General features: G+C 37.9%; 1 protein-coding gene across 1 annotated transcript in view; it reads right to left on the bottom strand.

Moving 5' to 3' along the window:
• Nucleotides 1–17,286, bottom strand: part of ROBO4 (roundabout guidance receptor 4) — a 458,861-nt gene that overhangs the window by 31,953 nt on the left and 409,622 nt on the right. The window lies entirely within an intron of this gene.

Genomic DNA, 17,286 nt, shown 5'->3' on the forward strand with positions numbered 1-17,286 from the left:
TGATTGTTTTTGAGGAAAGGAAGTGATTGATGTCACAACCAATACAATTTGGTATCTGGATGGCTAGAAACTCTGGCCTAAAGTTTAGGCCTTTATCTGACCAATCCTTGTTGTCATTTATAACAAATGGAGGATACTGTCCCGTAGGAGACAAACCTATTGATGTAAATACTTTAAAAACTGTAACCAATTTTGGGAGGTCTTGATTTAGGAAAAAAGACACCAGCTCCATCACATAGTATGTTATTATTTGTGTTTTCAGGTTCATTGACTGATTTTCCTAGCCCTTTGAACAATACAATCTTATCTTCTTAGAGTTTTGAAAATGGACTAAGTGATTACCCCCCCCCCCCACACACACACACACACACAGGATTCTATATGTATGTTCATTATTAGATCTGTAGTCTCCTCAATATTTTAATTTTATACTAGCATTAATTCAATTTTACAAAGGTATACAATTAAATAAGGCAAGTAAAAGGAATGTATACAATACGGATAGGTACTCCCCTTTGCTCAGAACCGCTGCCTTCCAACATTCTCTCTCAAGGCTGTAAAATCGATGTGTAGGGCAAATAGAGGCGCTAGTTCTTAGGGTTCTTCAAAGGATTCCTTTCTGTGTTTCACGATTCTCCCAAAACAGTTGTGTCTGTATCTGTGTTCAAAGAACATCACATTGGTGTAGTTTTTCTATGCACCTTGGTACATAAGTGCAGTATACTCACAGAATAATATCAGACGAACAACTCCACAGGTAGTTCCACAAAACGGTCAGGAAAGAATAAAGCTGAATCTTTCAATAAAATATAGTTGTTTATTTGGCTCCATGTGTTTCAACTGCTTTACCGTCTTTTTCAAGAGCTATTAAAAACTTAGTGTGGCTTACAAAAAGTCATATACAATACCGCATCGCAGGCGGCCTTAAATACACAATCATGGGTGGTATCCGATACCTCATTGATTGAAGTCAGATTTACACACGATTTTAAGACATAATAATAGCAGAGTATAAAAATTATTAACACATATTTGGACAATTAAAAAATAAATAACAAACCATTTTTATCTAAAGATTTAGCTTTATTCTTTCCTGACCTTTTTGTGGAACCACGTGTGAAGCCGTTCGTCTGATATTATTCTGTGAGTATACTGCACTTATGTACCAAGGTGCATATAAACACTACGTCAATGTGATATTCTTTGAACACAGATACAGACACAACTCTTTTGGGAGAATCGTGAAAAACAGAAAGGAATCCTTTGAAGATCCCTAAGAACCAGCGCCTCTATTTGCCATACACATACAATTAAATTAGTGCTTTTTTAATATTCCTATGAGTAGGTAGCTGCTGCAGCATTTGACTGTGAACTAGAGATTTAGAAAAGGCTATTCTTTATCTTTGTGTGTTATATATACCGGTATATATATAAATATATATATATATATATATATATATATATATATATATATGCATAGTGCAGTTATAGTTTTATTTAGCAATACATAATGATGATATTTATTGCCTTAGAATTTAGCTTCCCATATTTATAATTACATTAGGTAGCCATAATCAATACTGAATCAATGAATGAACATGATTTATCTTTACATTGGCTATTTATATTTTGATTCCATTTAGGTATGTGAAAACTTCTGCAAATACCCCAAAAAGCCTAACAAAGAAACCCTGTTTCTTATTAAAAAAAAAATATCCAATTATAGATGTTTTGGCGGTTTATTGCCTATGAAACTTACCACTTCTTAAGCATCAATTATAATACATTATAGTACAGCTTAAATAGAAGGCAAAACACACCAGTTAAGATTTTTGTCTAGACATCTCTAATGGATTGGAATAAATGCCATGACTGAGTGTTCCATAAAAGCTAACTCTGATCTCATTCAGCAAACATAGAGGTCTATTCCAGACAGATTTCCTGGCAGATTATTTTTTTTTTTATAGGGGAAAAATGGGAATAGACTTCTTTTTAACAAAATGATCACAATCTTTCTGGGTTTAAAAAAAGCCAAGCTTGATAATTGTCACAATATTTGATCTCCATTTTCCCACAACAGCGCCCTGAAGAACTGATAATGGAAGCCGATCACCGAAAACAGAGATGGGTGAATAAGGTTAATGGAGTCCATGTATGTGTTTCGCAATTGGATAGAATGTATTGTTTTATGATAAGTGTTAAATAATCCAAATGACATTGCATATGGGCATGTTTGCTCAATGATTTTTTTTTTAATTTTATTTAATTATTTTCTAATGGTTTTTATTCATTGACAAAACCTTGTTTTCCATTTTAGCAAGATTTTAATCTAAAATAATGAAAAACCTTATGGGAAATATATTTCCATTAGCAGAAAGTGGTCACAATTTATATAGGGCTTGATAAAGAATGTAGCGCTATATTAATGTGCACCCATAAAGGGGCAAATTTGTCCATTTATGGGCACAAGTTAAATAACCAGCCATTACAAGTTGCTGGTTAATGCTACCGCGAGCTTGTGGTTTTACTTTGCGCTAAGCACAGTTAACCAGAGGTCAGACCCCTGCATAAAAAATAACAATTTGCACCAATTGCCCCCAAACTAAAGAGGACAGTACATTAAAATATAAAAATTAGCATCTTAAAAAAAAAACTGCACAAAGCAGTTATAAGGGGTTAAAGTGAGGGGATGTCAGGTGTTAGAAAAAAAGAGGAACCTAAAGTGCCTTTACATGGAGGTTAATGGGGGACTATGTTTTCTCTATTGGTATATATGTATATACTTGTATACATCTATATTGATGTGTATATACACATATAAACAAATAAATATATATGTATATAAGCATATACATATATATTTATTTATTGCTGCCCAACACTGTACGAATTGCCCCCTGAGCTGCTCTAGGTTGTTTGCGGTTGCTGCTGGCATGACAACAAGACTCCTATTGGAGCTTATAGAAGCACACTCTCATGAGCACTTGGTTTACGGCAATGCGAACGTGAGGCCACGTTCACATTCACATTGCATTGTACTTTTAATACCAGCGCACATTTACGTGCAATGGTATTACTAAGTGGAGTGCAAATATAGTTCTCGCATAAGATCAGTATTGCGCTCCACTCGTAATCTAGCCCATAATCTTCTATGTTGTTTTTTAACAGCTCTCATACTGTAAAATGGTGAATCTACTAAGTGATGAGGTTTAATTAATCTAGACCATATTTTCATATATGCATATAAGATGGAGTCTGTGGCCATTTCAGAGTGTATTGCACAGGATAATAGAATTATTTTAAATAAATCTTGGAATACTTTCAAATGTCCTAAAGGAAATTTTGGCACTTTATAAATACCCTTTAATGTTGAATTCCATGTGGCCATTTCATTGACGATATATAGTGCAAAACTCATGGTCAGATAGAGTGTGATTATCAATGTCTATGTCTAGATTACAAGTGGGGCACTAATCTATTGCGCACCCGCAAACAGGCACATGATAAATAATCAGCTATTATACGCAATGAATGCTTATAAAATTAACCAGATGACAGATCTCTGCCCCAAATGCCCCCAAAATACAGTAGTGTGTATTTAATAAAAAAAATACAAATTGTAGCATTTTAATTTTTTAAAAGTGCCTTTAGATTGCGGTCTTTAGGAACTGTGTGTTCTGAGTACATATATATTTATGTATTAATATGGTATAATTTGCTGCTATCGCTGTGCAACTTACCCCTTCGCTGTGCTAGTCCTCAAGCAGCGTCTCCCATTTTAGCCTTTCCCAGCAATGCAAGCGCAAGCTCACGTTCGCATTGCTGTCAACTTGTAATACCAGCGCACATTAGCATGTGCTGGTATTACTCAGTGGAGCGCAAATATCGCTTTCACAAAAGCGATATTTAGCATTCCACTTGTAATCTGGCCCGATATGGGTACATTTTCCAATATCTGCTTATATCTGATTATTATTATTTATTATTATACTTTATGAAGCGCCAACATATTCCGCAGCGCTGTCCATGGATACAATTCATTTAAATAAAACAATAATATAAAACTTGTAAGAGACAGAACAAAATTTACAAACACATACAAGAGAAATTGAGGGACCTATTCCCATGGGAACTTAGAATCTAATATACTATTTTCCCAATTAATAAATGGTGTTATCATTTGGATGTCAAAAAAGGCGCATCGGGAAACGCTAAACAACCAATAAACATGATCGGAAAGATTGGAATCAACTCCATAGTCTATCAGCATATGACAGCAACATCTTTCATTATTAGTAGAATGTAACAGTCCAACAACTGCTTCTATCTGCTGAACACCACCTACTTCCAACAACTGTGTCAGTAAACTCTGACTGTTGAAAAGCTTTGCATTTTGGGAAACAAAGCTAAAAACGGATATATTGTACTCAGAGGTAATATTTATACTAATTTCTGATCTGGAAGCACACATTGTAAATAAAAATAAAAAAACAACATTAAATGTTTGCATGTTATGGTTGAATATTCTTCAAACAATCTGAATGCACAGCTCACAAAAGGAACACTCTGATTGAAAAATAAAAATAAGACATTTTTCAGTAAGGTCGGGTGTTAAATTAGTTTTATTGAATTAATTGAAAAATAAAAATGATCAAATCCTTCCAAAATGCTAGTGTTGCAATAATTTAGAGTTTGAATGCTATTGTCTCTTATTCAAATTTCATTGAAGACAATTGTTTTTTTTAATATTTATTAGAGCCCATACTTCTGTCATTTAGATAGAGCATGCAATTATAAACAACTTTCCAATTTATTTCTAATATCTAATTTGCTTCATTCTCTGTGTGTCCTTAGTTGAAAAGCATACCTAGGTAGGTTCAGGAGCAACAATGCACTACAGGGAACTAGGGTTAGTGCACGTATTACAAGTTGAAAGTAAAATGCTTGCGTGCATGTGAAAGCTACTAACTCCAGGACTTTGGATATCACGTCCATGATAACTTCTCCCCATAGACTTCAATAGAGTCCGCAAACTTATTAAAAAAGTACCACTTATAACTTGCATGCTAACCCGACACCGCATTAGACCGACTGCGTTAACCCGAAGGTAGTTATGAAAATGTTACATTCCAATGTATATATATATATATGTATATGATTGTTTGTAAAATATATATCTATACCTATATATGAATATAAATAGGTATATATATAGGCTTACCAGAAGTCCCACTTTTACTGGGATTGTCCAGGTTTGGAGGCGCTGTCCCAGTGTCCCACCCAGTTGTTCATTCTGTCCCAGTAGGGTTGCCACCTCCAGGTTTCAAATCATGTGTCCGAGTTTCAGACCGCCTGAAACCCAGACACATTATTCAAAATGACTGGACTGTGGCTCTCCAGCATAGTTGGATGCTGGTACTTTGTTACATACAGCCCTGCTTAGCTTAACGTTCGTGTCCTTCAAAGTTTACATTTAGTAATACAGGCTGAGTGAGTAGCATAGGGTTTTTTTATTTTTGTAGTACTACTTGGTTTATTTTTCTACGAATTTACCCCCCCCCCCCGACCCCTGGTGACAGTGCCGGTAATACACCTTTTGGGGAATCATATGGGTATGAATAGGAAGTACAGACAGGCAGGATTTTTGGCCTGGATCTTGCTTTACTTAATGCAGGATAGCATTTTGGCTGTAATCTTCCTGCATTATGGTATAGAGTAGCCTCTTAAACAGCTATAGCAGGTACGTGTTTCTTTTTTACTTTCATTCAATGTTGTATTTATGCCTTATCAGTATTTGGCTCTGTTCCTTAATTAGACACATAAAACACATATTACACTGCAGATATTAAATTGTGAAATTGATCATTATGAAAGTTATAATTATGCTTGATGTTTGGCATTATTTAGAATCTGAGATTTAGATTAATGATTTATTTGCCATGACAACGTAATGGTGCCTTTTTCACTAGGGGGTGGTGTTATGGTCCATTTAAACTGTGTGATTCACTTGTTTGACTGAGGAAGAGTAGAGTATTCACGAAACATTACACACATAAAAGCTACTACTTTAAAAGGACCGGTAATTGCCACGCCCCCTTGACCACGCTCCTGACCACACCCCCACTGGCACCGCACCAGGTGGTCCCAGTTTCACCTCTAAAAATTATGGTAAGCCTATATATATATATATATATATATATATATATATATATATATATATGTATATGATTGTTTGTAAAATATATATCTATACCTATATATGAATATAAATAGGTATATATATATATATATATATATATGTATATGATTGTTTGTAAAATATATATCTATACCTATATATGAATATAAATAGGTATATATATATATAAATAGAACAGTTTCCCCTATGTGAAGAACATTGGAATGTAAAATATTTACAGTACATACAAACTAAAACACATTATTAAATATTAAGATGTGTTTATATGCGTATATATGTATGTATAGACACACACATACATACACATATTTAGACATTTATATATACATAATAGCCCTTTCCATCCAAATACCTTGTCATATACCTTTTAATCCTTATAACTTTGTATTTTTAATATTTATATGGATAATTTTATTAGATAGTGTATATATGAGTGTACATTTTTATTTTAATGTATTTATGTTGTGTTTGGTGCAACTTTGTATTCAGCCCTAACCCTTTATGCGAGTACTTCAGTTGCACTAACCCAAAGAGCACAAATTTAGTTTGCGCTTGTGCAGTCCCGTTTACTTTAAACTTGTAATACATGCGCAAGTTAATGCAGACGCTTGTAATCTAGCCCTCTATTGGTAGATAAATCTATACCTCAATAAGCATAACAACAAAACAGTTTTATTCAGGACAATAATGTCCATCTTTCAGCAACAACATAATTTTTTTTAATAAATGTCGAAATATCCCTTTTATAGGCAGCAAAGAAAGAAAATAGCCTTTAATCTCTATGTCTGATAAAACCTAAACTGTGTTGATGATCACAAGCAAGCTCATGCAGTGATAATCCCCTCCTTTATATTTAGATGCTTTCTGCAGATGCTATAAATGAAAAACGATGAGAGTGCATGGGGAAGGTGCCCTTTATGTTTTATAAATTGCCACAGTATACTCATATTATGAAAAAGACACTGAGCACTAAAATGGAATTAAGGCAGAAGCCAACCCGTAAAAGCATTGGTAGCTTTTAAAGCATTATGCTGTGTTCCATTTTTGCTGATGAAGCTCTTAAGCAGAAAATGAACAGCCAACTGCCAGCAAAGGGATTAGTTAAATGAAAGCTGGTCTGGGAGATGAGGAAACTTGTCTGAAAAAGCATTAACACCTCAATATTGTACAGCAACTGGCTGACCTTAACCCAGTAACTTTTACAGAACCGGATAATTAGGTGCTAAATTTACAAAATGATTGAATTGGGCTTTAAAATCTTACGGAGGAAGGTACTTAATTAGTTATAGACTTATATCCATGTACAAAATTATAATTATGATTTTTTTTCCTTTATGATCTACTTGTACTTATCTTAGCTCATTAGTTATGTAATTAATTTCCTCGAAAGAATTTTATGCTTCACAATAACATAGAAAAGGTTATTTGTTAAAGGTTTGTGCTTGCAGAATCAAGAGTCAAAAGGAGTTTTGTCAAATAATTACAAATCAAGTAGAGCTTTTATCAGCCGTTCTCCGTGTGCGGCAAAATTTAAAGGGACACCAAAGATTTTTGGCTACAATAAATTACAAGCAAGAAATAGTAGACATATTGCAATCTATTAGAATTTCTGTCCAAAATATTGCGTGAAAGCTGAAATGCTTTTTAGCTTTGTTTTCTCAACTTTCTTTTCTAAACTGATGTGGCCTTGAAATGCATTTTGAAGTCCAGACCTTATATTCAAGTGTTGAAATTAATGATGATAACACAAGTGTGTTATAAATTACATGGATGTACAGAAAATGGACTCAGCAATAATGATTGAACACAATCTGCTCTTCTTTATAACTCCACATAGAATTTAATAGTAGCATGCCACACGTTTAGTGCTGTGAAACGCGTTGTATGTTACTCAGTACATTTTAAGCCTAGTTTTTTTTATTATAATAAGATTTTAAGAGTTTTTAATAATGTATATGGTTGCTCATTTGAACTGGACTCTTTGGCTGTTTGGAAGCAAGCAGGAATATACAGAGATGATTTCCCTGACGGCTACCAATGCTTGTTCCTGTTATGTAGGAGCAGTAGGCTGAGCCACTAGAATAACTCAGCACGCTCCTGTCAGCATATGAGAGTGCTGCTCCAATTGTGAGTGCCTTCCACATGAGGGACATTGGTGATTAATAATACTATAGATTCTGCACTAGGAGGCACATTCTTGTCAGTTTTGTGTGTTTAATTACATTACTTTTACATGAAAGGGACAATGGGCCCAGGCAAAATGCGGAATAATTAATTGTATTCAAAGCGGCAGCAGAATCACCCTTTAAAATGGGCTGGGTTTTCTCTCTATCACCCCCACTAGGTGGTTGATTTCTGCTGTGGCCTTTTGTGTGCATGTCTTTTCTATAGCCAAAACTTCAGCATTGACATTTTCTGTATATATGGCAGTTTGAATTGGTATAATCAACTATTTCAAATCACAATATAAAGGTAAATAAGATATTTGTAAACTATTTAATCCATTTCAGCAGTTTTTGCACACATATTGCACCCTTTTAACATTATCTTTTCTTTACTCATTTTATTAGAAGTGCTGCCATTTGAACTAGTAACACCATTCAAATTAAGTGAACAATAGAAGCATCTCTTACAACATAGACTGCCATAATCAAAAGTAAAACATACTGACTAACAAATGAATTATTGAAAGGGAGTTCCTGATGTCAATGTAAATTTTTTTCATTAAGGACTGGACATTTCTGACTAAGACTTCCCCAAAAGACCAGAGCATTTTTAGCATTTTTGCCATCACTACAGTTAAACAGAAATAGAGCCTTGTTTTTTTTTAATTTACCTATCAAAACTGTATATTTTTTTGATAGACAACCCAAAGTATTGATGTAGGCCCATTTTGGTATATTTCATGCCACCATTTCACCACCAAATGCGATAAAATAAAAAAAAACGTTAACTTTTTCACAAACTTTGGGTTTCTCACTGAAATTATTTATATACCACTTGTGCAATCATGGAAAAAATGGTTATAAAAGCTTCTCTGGGATCCCCTTTGTTAAGAATTAGCAGACATATGACTTTGCCATTGCTTTTTGGTAATTGGAAGGCCGCTAATTGCAGCTGCGCGTCACACTTCTATTATTCCCAGCAGTGAAGGGGTTAATCAGGTATCTTAAAAGGTTAATTTTATCTTAGTGTAGAGATTAGCCCCCCACCTGACACTTCCGACCCCTTGATCCCTACCTGGTCCCTCTCAAACAGTTCTCTCTCCTTCCCCACTGGTCACCCCCATATTAAGTACTAGAAGACGGCCAATAAAAAAAAAAGTTTTTCTTTTTTTAATTACATTTTTTTTTAAAATAATTAATTTTTCTGCAGTGTAGGATCCCCATAACCCTCCAACCTCCCTGATACCCCCAAATAGCTCTCTAACCTTCTCCCTTCTAACTATTGCCGCCATCTTAGGTACTGGCAGATGTCTGCCAGTACCAATAAACCCCAACTTTGTATGTATTTATTTTTTATCTTATTTTTTCTATAGTTTAGCTGCCCCCACCCTCATTACCCTACCCCCTCTCCCTCCTAGATTGATATCCCCCCTCCACTATAGGAGCCTAACCTTTCTTTCCCCCTCCCTGTCGCTCTCAGGAGATATTTTCTGAAGTGCACTGCAGGGAGCTAGGGTTAGTGCACGTACAGTTGAAAGTAAATTGTTTGCGCACAGCTCTATTTCACTCGTGGGGCATGCAGAAATAGCGTAGCAAGATCGCGGCAAAGAGAAGTACAGGGTATGGCGCTGGTCGTTAATGGGTTAAACAATGGTCGTTAAGGGTTAAACAATGTTATCAATATTATATATGTGAATTAACAATATGCATTATTTTCAGAAATTTTATAATTTACATTTTTTACAATTTCAAATGATTACTAGAGTGACTGTATGGTTGCATAATGTGATTTGTGTTTTCAAGAGATCAGGGTTGTTGAAATAGAAAAGTCCCAGATAAAAGCTGCCTGCAAATTTGAGTTAAGAAGCTAGAAAACACATAATTGGGTTTTTTAATTGTTTTCATCTTGAATTTGTAAACCATGCAAAGCAGATTCAATACACTTTGAATGGAAACTCTTATGGGAATAGATAAGCAAATCTTACAATATTTCTTGGAGGGCTTCCAGAGTGGGAAGGCCTAAGCTGTGTGAGGGACAATTGTTGGCTGAGTCTTGTGTGTCATATGGGCGAGGTTTTTACTGGAGGGGCGGGAGCATAGGCATTTAATTGATGGGATTGGCTGATCGTGGATATGGACAGGAAGTAACTAGGTGTAGTCAGGCATATCATGGGTGGATTGTTTTAAATGACGGCCCATGCTTCCACAGCACGGCCAACTCAACCATGGGTCTAAGTGGGTCCAATGGATCTAGGCAGTACTTAACAAGGGGCAGCACTTCAGTGAGTGAGTTTGTCACTATCAGACCCATACCACTCCTTTTCTTTGTCTCCATGGGGGAAGTCACAGGCTGGCAGCCAGGGCCGCCATCAGAGGGTGACAGGGGTGAATCCTGTCAGGGGCCCAATGGGCTAGGGGGGGCCATGAGGCAAGAACTAAAAAAAAATTTTTTTTTTTTTTTAATTTTGGCAGCCACCAGTGGGTACTACAGCAGAGTGCTAATTGAGCATGGAAATGTTATTAGCATTTGAGAGGATTTCTGAGTGTGCACTAAACCACTATGCACAGTCTGAGACAGATTTAGCACTTTGTTTGTAGAGTGTGTGCCTGAGTCAGACGGCTGTTCACTTTCATTTACAGAGGAGGTAGGAATTACTTAGCAAATGTTTTTTTTATTTCTTTGTGCAATTTAAGATTGTAACTTCAGTGTGGTAGTAGTTGTATGGTGGGGCCAGGGGTCCATAAAAAACACATTTTTTAGCAGCAGTGTATTTATGATTATTTGACAATGCTGTAGAAATTCTATATTTAAAACAATGCAGAAATGTTTCCTCCTCAATACACAAATGATATATATTACATTCCAGTTTACTGCCCCTTTATGCAAGGACTTTCACGATACAAGGAGGAATTTTATCTAAGATTTTTACATCTGCATAACATGTTATACTCTCAGACTAAGATTGCTCAGTGTTGGAAATGAGACAGGTTAACTTAAAACTGTTCAGTTTACTCTACAGCTGACTTAATTTTGAAATGCATACCAACAAGTTTAAATCCTGCATTTAACCAGATCTAATGGTATGAGTACCACAGCTTATGATTCCACCAAGACCATATAGAGTACAGCTTTTTCAAAATCCACAAGTACAGCTGACAGATGGGAACATTTGTACACTATATTTGAAGTGGTGCTCTTGGTTGGGGAAAATATCAAACAAACATATGACAACCTTTTAAAAGTACTTTTCTTCATCTAGCCATCTACCCAGATCATTAATGTACAATTTTGAATTCACAGAATTATTTTTGTTTGCACATTTACAAATATGATTCTTTAAAAAGTGATCTCTTAATTTCTGCATTTTTTTTTTATCATGCATGTCACACACATTTAGGGGATGCAAGGTGCATACATGTTTCCTTCTGTGAGTGTTTCTGTGGGTGTCTGTGTTTATGTATTTGTGCTTTGGTTTCTGTCTCTATGAGTGTGTATGTATTTTTTTTTCTGTTGGTATCTCTGTGAGGGAGGGTGTGTATGTATTTGTGCATTTCTGTGGTTGTCTGTGAGGGTGTGTGCATATGTCTTTGAGCTTTTTCTATGGGTGTCTCTGTGAGGGTGGGCATGTGTTTGTCTTTGTGTATTTTCTCTGGATGCCTCTGTGAGGGTGGGTGTGTGTGTCTGTGTTTTCTGTGGATGTCTCTGTGAGGGTGTGTGTGTATTATGCCTGTGTTTTCTGTGGATGTCTCTGTGAGGGTGTGTATTTTCTGTGGGTGTCTCTGTGAGGGTGTGTGTATGTCTTTGTGTGTTTTCTGTGGATGTCTCAGTGAGGGTGTGTATGTATGTCTTTATGTGTTTTCTGTGGGTGTCTGTGTGTGTATGTCTGTGTGTTTTCTGAGGCTGTCTCTGTTGGTGTTTCCTTTGATGTATGTGCAAGTTTGAGTTAGTGTGTGTGTGTCCATTGTCTGTTCCTTTTTAGGACATTTTGACCTTACTACTGATTATTCACATCTTTCTACAGACTTTAAGATTAATGAGACCTTTCTGAAAGTCACCAATCTACCATTTAACTTTTAAATTATTGTTTAGGCAGTTCAGGGACCTTCCTTTCAGCCACTGCATGCTGTTGTCATCATTTAGTTGACATCTTCCTTTACAAAAACAGAATTTATGCTTACCTGATAAATTACTTTCTCCAACGGTGTGTCCGGTCCACGGCATCATCCTTACTTGTGGGATATTCTCTTCCCCAACAGGAAATGGCAAAGAGCCCAGCAAAGCTGGTCACATGATCCCTCCTAGGCTCCGCCTACCCCAGTCATTCGACCGACGTACAGGAGGAAATATGCATAGGAGAAACCATATGATACCGTGGTGACTGTAGTTAGAGAAAATAATTCATCAGACCTGATGACACCGTTGGAGAAAGTAATTTATCAGGTAAGCATAAATTCTGTTTTCTCCAACATAGGTGTGTCCGGTCCACGGCGTCATCCTTACTTGTGGGAACCAATACCAAAGCTTTAGGACACGGATGAAGGGAGGGAGCAAATCAGGTCACCTAAATGGAAGGCACCACGGCTTGCAAAACCTTTCTCCCAAAAATAGCCTCTGAAGAAGCAAAAGTATCAAATTTGTAAAATTTGGCAAAAGTGTGCAGTGAAGACCAAGTCGCTGCCTTACATATCTGGTCAACAGAAGCCTCGTTCTTGAAGGCCCATGTGGAAGCCACAGCCCTAGTGGAATGAGCTGTGATTCTTTCAGGAGGCTGCCGTCCGGCAGTCTCATAAGCCAATCGGATAATGCTTTTAAGCCAAAAAGAAAGAGAGGTAGAAGTTGCTTTTTGACCTCTCCTTTTACCAGAATAAACAACAAACAAAGAAGATGTTTGTCTGAAATCTTTAGTAGCCTCTAAATAGAATTTTAGAGCACGGACTACGTCCAAATTGTGTAACAAACGTTCCTTCTTTGAAACTGGATTCGGACACAAAGAAGGTACAACAATCTCCTGGTTAATATTTTTGTTGGAAACAACTTTCGGAAGAAAACCAGGCTTAGTACGAGTCAAAGGTCTGTAAACAGGCTTGATTCTAACCAGAGCCTGAACAAACGCTTGAACGTCTGGCACAGCTGCCAGCCTTTTGTGAAGTAAAACAGATAAAGCAGAGATCTGTCCCTTCAGAGAACTTGCAGATAATCCTTTCTCCAAACCTTCTTGTAGAAAGGATAGAATCTTAGGAATTTTTATCTTGTTCCATGGGAATCCTTTAGATTCACACCAACAGATATATTTTTTCCATATTTTATGGTAAATCTTTCTAGTTACAGGCTTTCTAGTCTGAATAAGAGTATCTATTACGGAATCTGAAAACCCACGCTTTGATAAAATCAAGCGTTCAATCTCCAAGAAGGTCCTGTCTCAAAGGTAGCTTCCATGGTGGAGCCGATGACATATTCACCAGGTCTGCATACCAAGTCCTGCGTGGCCACGCAGGAGCTATCAAGATCACCGAAGCCCTCTCCTGATTGATCCTGGCTACCAGCCTGGGAATGAGAGGAAACGGTGGAAATACATAAGCTAGGTTGAAGGCCCAAGGTGCTACTAGTGCATCCACTAGAGTCGCCTTGGGATCCCTGGATCTGGACCCGTAACAAGGAACCTTGAAGTTCTGACGAGAGGCCATCAGATCCATGTCTGGAATGCCCCATAATTGAGTTATTTGGGCAAAGATTTCCGGATAAAGTTCCCACTCCCCCGGATGGAAGGTCTGACGACTCAGAAAATCCGCTTCCCAATTTTCCACTCCTGGGATGTGGATTGCAGACAAGTGGCAGGAGTGATCCTCCGCCCATTGAATTATCTTGGTCACTTCCTCCATCGCCAGGGAACTCCTTGTTCCCCCCTGATGGTTGATATATGCAACAGTCGTCATGTTGTCTGATTGAAACCTTATGAATTTGGCCTTTGCTAGATGAGGCCAAGCTTTGAGAGCATTGAATATCGCTCTCAGTTCCAGAATGTTTATCGGGAGAAGAGATTCTTCCCGAGACCATAGACCCTGAGCTTTCAGGGGTTCCCAGACCGCGCCCCAGCCCACCAGACTGGCGTCGGTCGTGACAATGACCCACTCCGGTCTGCGGAAGCTCATTCCCTGTGACAGGTTGTCCAGGATCAGCCACCAACGGAGTGAATCTCTGGTCCTTTGATCTACTTGAATCGTCGGAGACAAGTCTGTATAATCCCCATTCCACTGTCTGAGCATGCACAGTTGTAATGGTCTTAGATGAATCCGTGCAAAAGGAACTATGTCCATTGCTGCAACCATCAATCCTATTACTTCCATGCACTGCGCTATGGAAGGATGAAGAACAGAATGAAGTACTTGACAAGAGCTTAGAAGTTTTGATTTTCTGACCTCTGTCAGAAAAATCCTCATTTCTAAGGAATCTATTATTGTTCCCAAGAAGGGAACTCTTGTTGACGGGGACAGAGAACTTTTTTCTATGTTCACTTTCCATCCGTGAGATCTGAGAAAGGCTAGAACGATTTCCGTATGAGCCTTTGCTTTTGACAGAGACGACGCTTGAATCAGGATGTCGTCCAAGTAAGGTACTACTGCAATGCCCCTTGGTCTTAGAACTGCTAGAAGGGACCCTAGTACCTTTGTGAAAATTCTCGGAGCAGTGGCTAATCCGAATGGAAGTGCCACAAACTGGTAATGCTTGTCCAGAAAAGCGAACCTTAGGAACTGATGATGTTCCCTGTGGATAGGAATATGTAGGTACGCATCCTTTAAATCCACCGTGGTCATAAATTGACCTTCCTGGATGGTAGGAAGGATCGTTCGAATGGTTTCCATTTTGAACGATGGAACCCTGAGAAATTTGTTTAGGATCTTGAGATCTAAAATTGGTCTGAATGTTCCCTCTTTTTTGGGAACTATGAACAGGTTGGAGTAAAACCCCATCCCTTGTTCTCCTATTGGAACTGGATGAATTACTCCCATCTTTAACAGGTCTTCTACACAATGTAAGAATGCCTGTCTTTTTATTTGGTTTGAAGATAATTGAGACCTGTGGAACCTTCCCCTTGGGGGTAGTTCCTTGAATTCCAGGAGATAACCCTGAGAAACTATTTCTAGTGCCCAGGGATCCTGAACATCTCTTGCCCAAGCCTGAGCAAAGAGAGAAAGTCTGCCCCCCACCAGATCCGGTCCCGGATCGGGGGCCATCCCTTCATGCTGTTTTGGTAGCTGTGGCAGGCTTCTTGGCCTGCTTACCCTTGTTCCAGCCTTGCATCGGTCTCCAGGCTGGTTTGGGTTGAGAAGAATTACCCTCTTGCTTAGAGGATGTAGAATTAGAGGCTGGTCCGTTTCTGCGAAAGGGACGAAAATTAGGCTTATTTTTAGCCTTAAAGGACCTATCTTGAGGAAGGGCGTGGCCCTTTCCCCCAGTGATGTCTGAAATAATCTCTTTCAAATCAGGACCAAACAGTGTTTTACCCTTGAAAGGGATGTTAAGCAATTTTGTCTTGGAAGACACATCCGCTGACCAAGACTTTAGCCAAAGCGCTCTGCGCGCCACGATAGCAAACCCTGAATTTTTCGGCGCTAATCTAGCTAATTGCAAAGCGGCATCTAAAATAAAAGAGTTAGCCAATTTAAGTGCTTGAACTCTGTCCATAACCTCCTCATACGAAGATTCTTTATTGAGCGACTTTTCTAGTTCTTCGAACCAGAAACACGCTGCTGTAGTGACAGGAACAATGCATGAAATTGGTTGTAGAAGGTAACCTTGCTGAACAAACATCTTTTTAAGCAAACCCTCTAATTTTTTGTCCATAGGATCTTTGAAAGCACAACTATCTTCTATAGGAATAGTAGTGCGTTTATTTAGAGTTGAAACCGCCCCCTCGACCTTGGGGACTGTCTGCCATAAGTCCTTTCTGGGGTCAACTATAGGAAATAATTTCTTAAATATAGGGGGAGGAACAAAAGGTATGCCGGGCCTTTCCCACTCCTTATTTACTATGTCCGCTACCCGCTTGGGTATAGGAAAAGCATCGGGGGGCACCGGAACCTCTAGGAACTTGTCCATCTTACATAATTTCTCTGGAATGACCAAATTGTCACAATCATCCAGAGTAGATAATACCTCCTTAAGCAGTGCGCGGAGATGTTCTAGTTTAAATTTAAATGTTACAACATCAGGTTCAGCTTGTTGAGAAATTTTTCCTGAATCTGAAATTTCTCCCTCAGACAAAACCTCCCTCCTGGCCCCTTCAGATTGGTGTGAGGGTATGTCAGAACAGTTATCATCAGCGTCCTCTTGCTCTTCAGTGTTTAAAACAGAGCAATCACGCTTTCTCTGATAAGTAGGCATTTTGGATAAAATGTTAGCAATAGAATTATCCATTACAGCCGTTAATTGTTGCATGGTAATAAGTATGGGCGCACTAGATGTACTAGGGGCCTCTTGTGTGGGCAAAACTGGTGTAGACACAGAAGGGGATGATGCAGTACCATGCTTACTCCCCTCATTTGAGGAATCATCTTGGGCAATATCATTATCTGTGGCATCATTGTCCCTACTTTTTGTGGACACTATGTCACAATCATCACATATATTTAAATGGGGAGAAACCTTGGCTTTCATACATATAGAACAACGCTTATCTGATGGTTCAGACATGTTAAACAGGCTTAAACTTGTCAACAAAGCACAAAAAAACGTTTTAAAATAAAACCGTTACTGTCACTTTAAATTTTAAACTGAACACACTTTATTACTGAATATGTGAAAAAGTATGAAGGAATTGTTCAAAATTCACCAAATTTTCACCACAGTGTCATAAAGCCTTAAAAGTATTGCACACCAAATTTCAGAGCTTTAACCCTTAAATTAACGGACCCGGAGCCGTT

The sequence above is a fragment of the Bombina bombina genome, chromosome 8 (assembly GCF_027579735.1).
Source record: "Bombina bombina isolate aBomBom1 chromosome 8, aBomBom1.pri, whole genome shotgun sequence".
In the NCBI taxonomy this organism is placed as follows: Eukaryota; Metazoa; Chordata; class Amphibia; order Anura; family Bombinatoridae; genus Bombina; species Bombina bombina.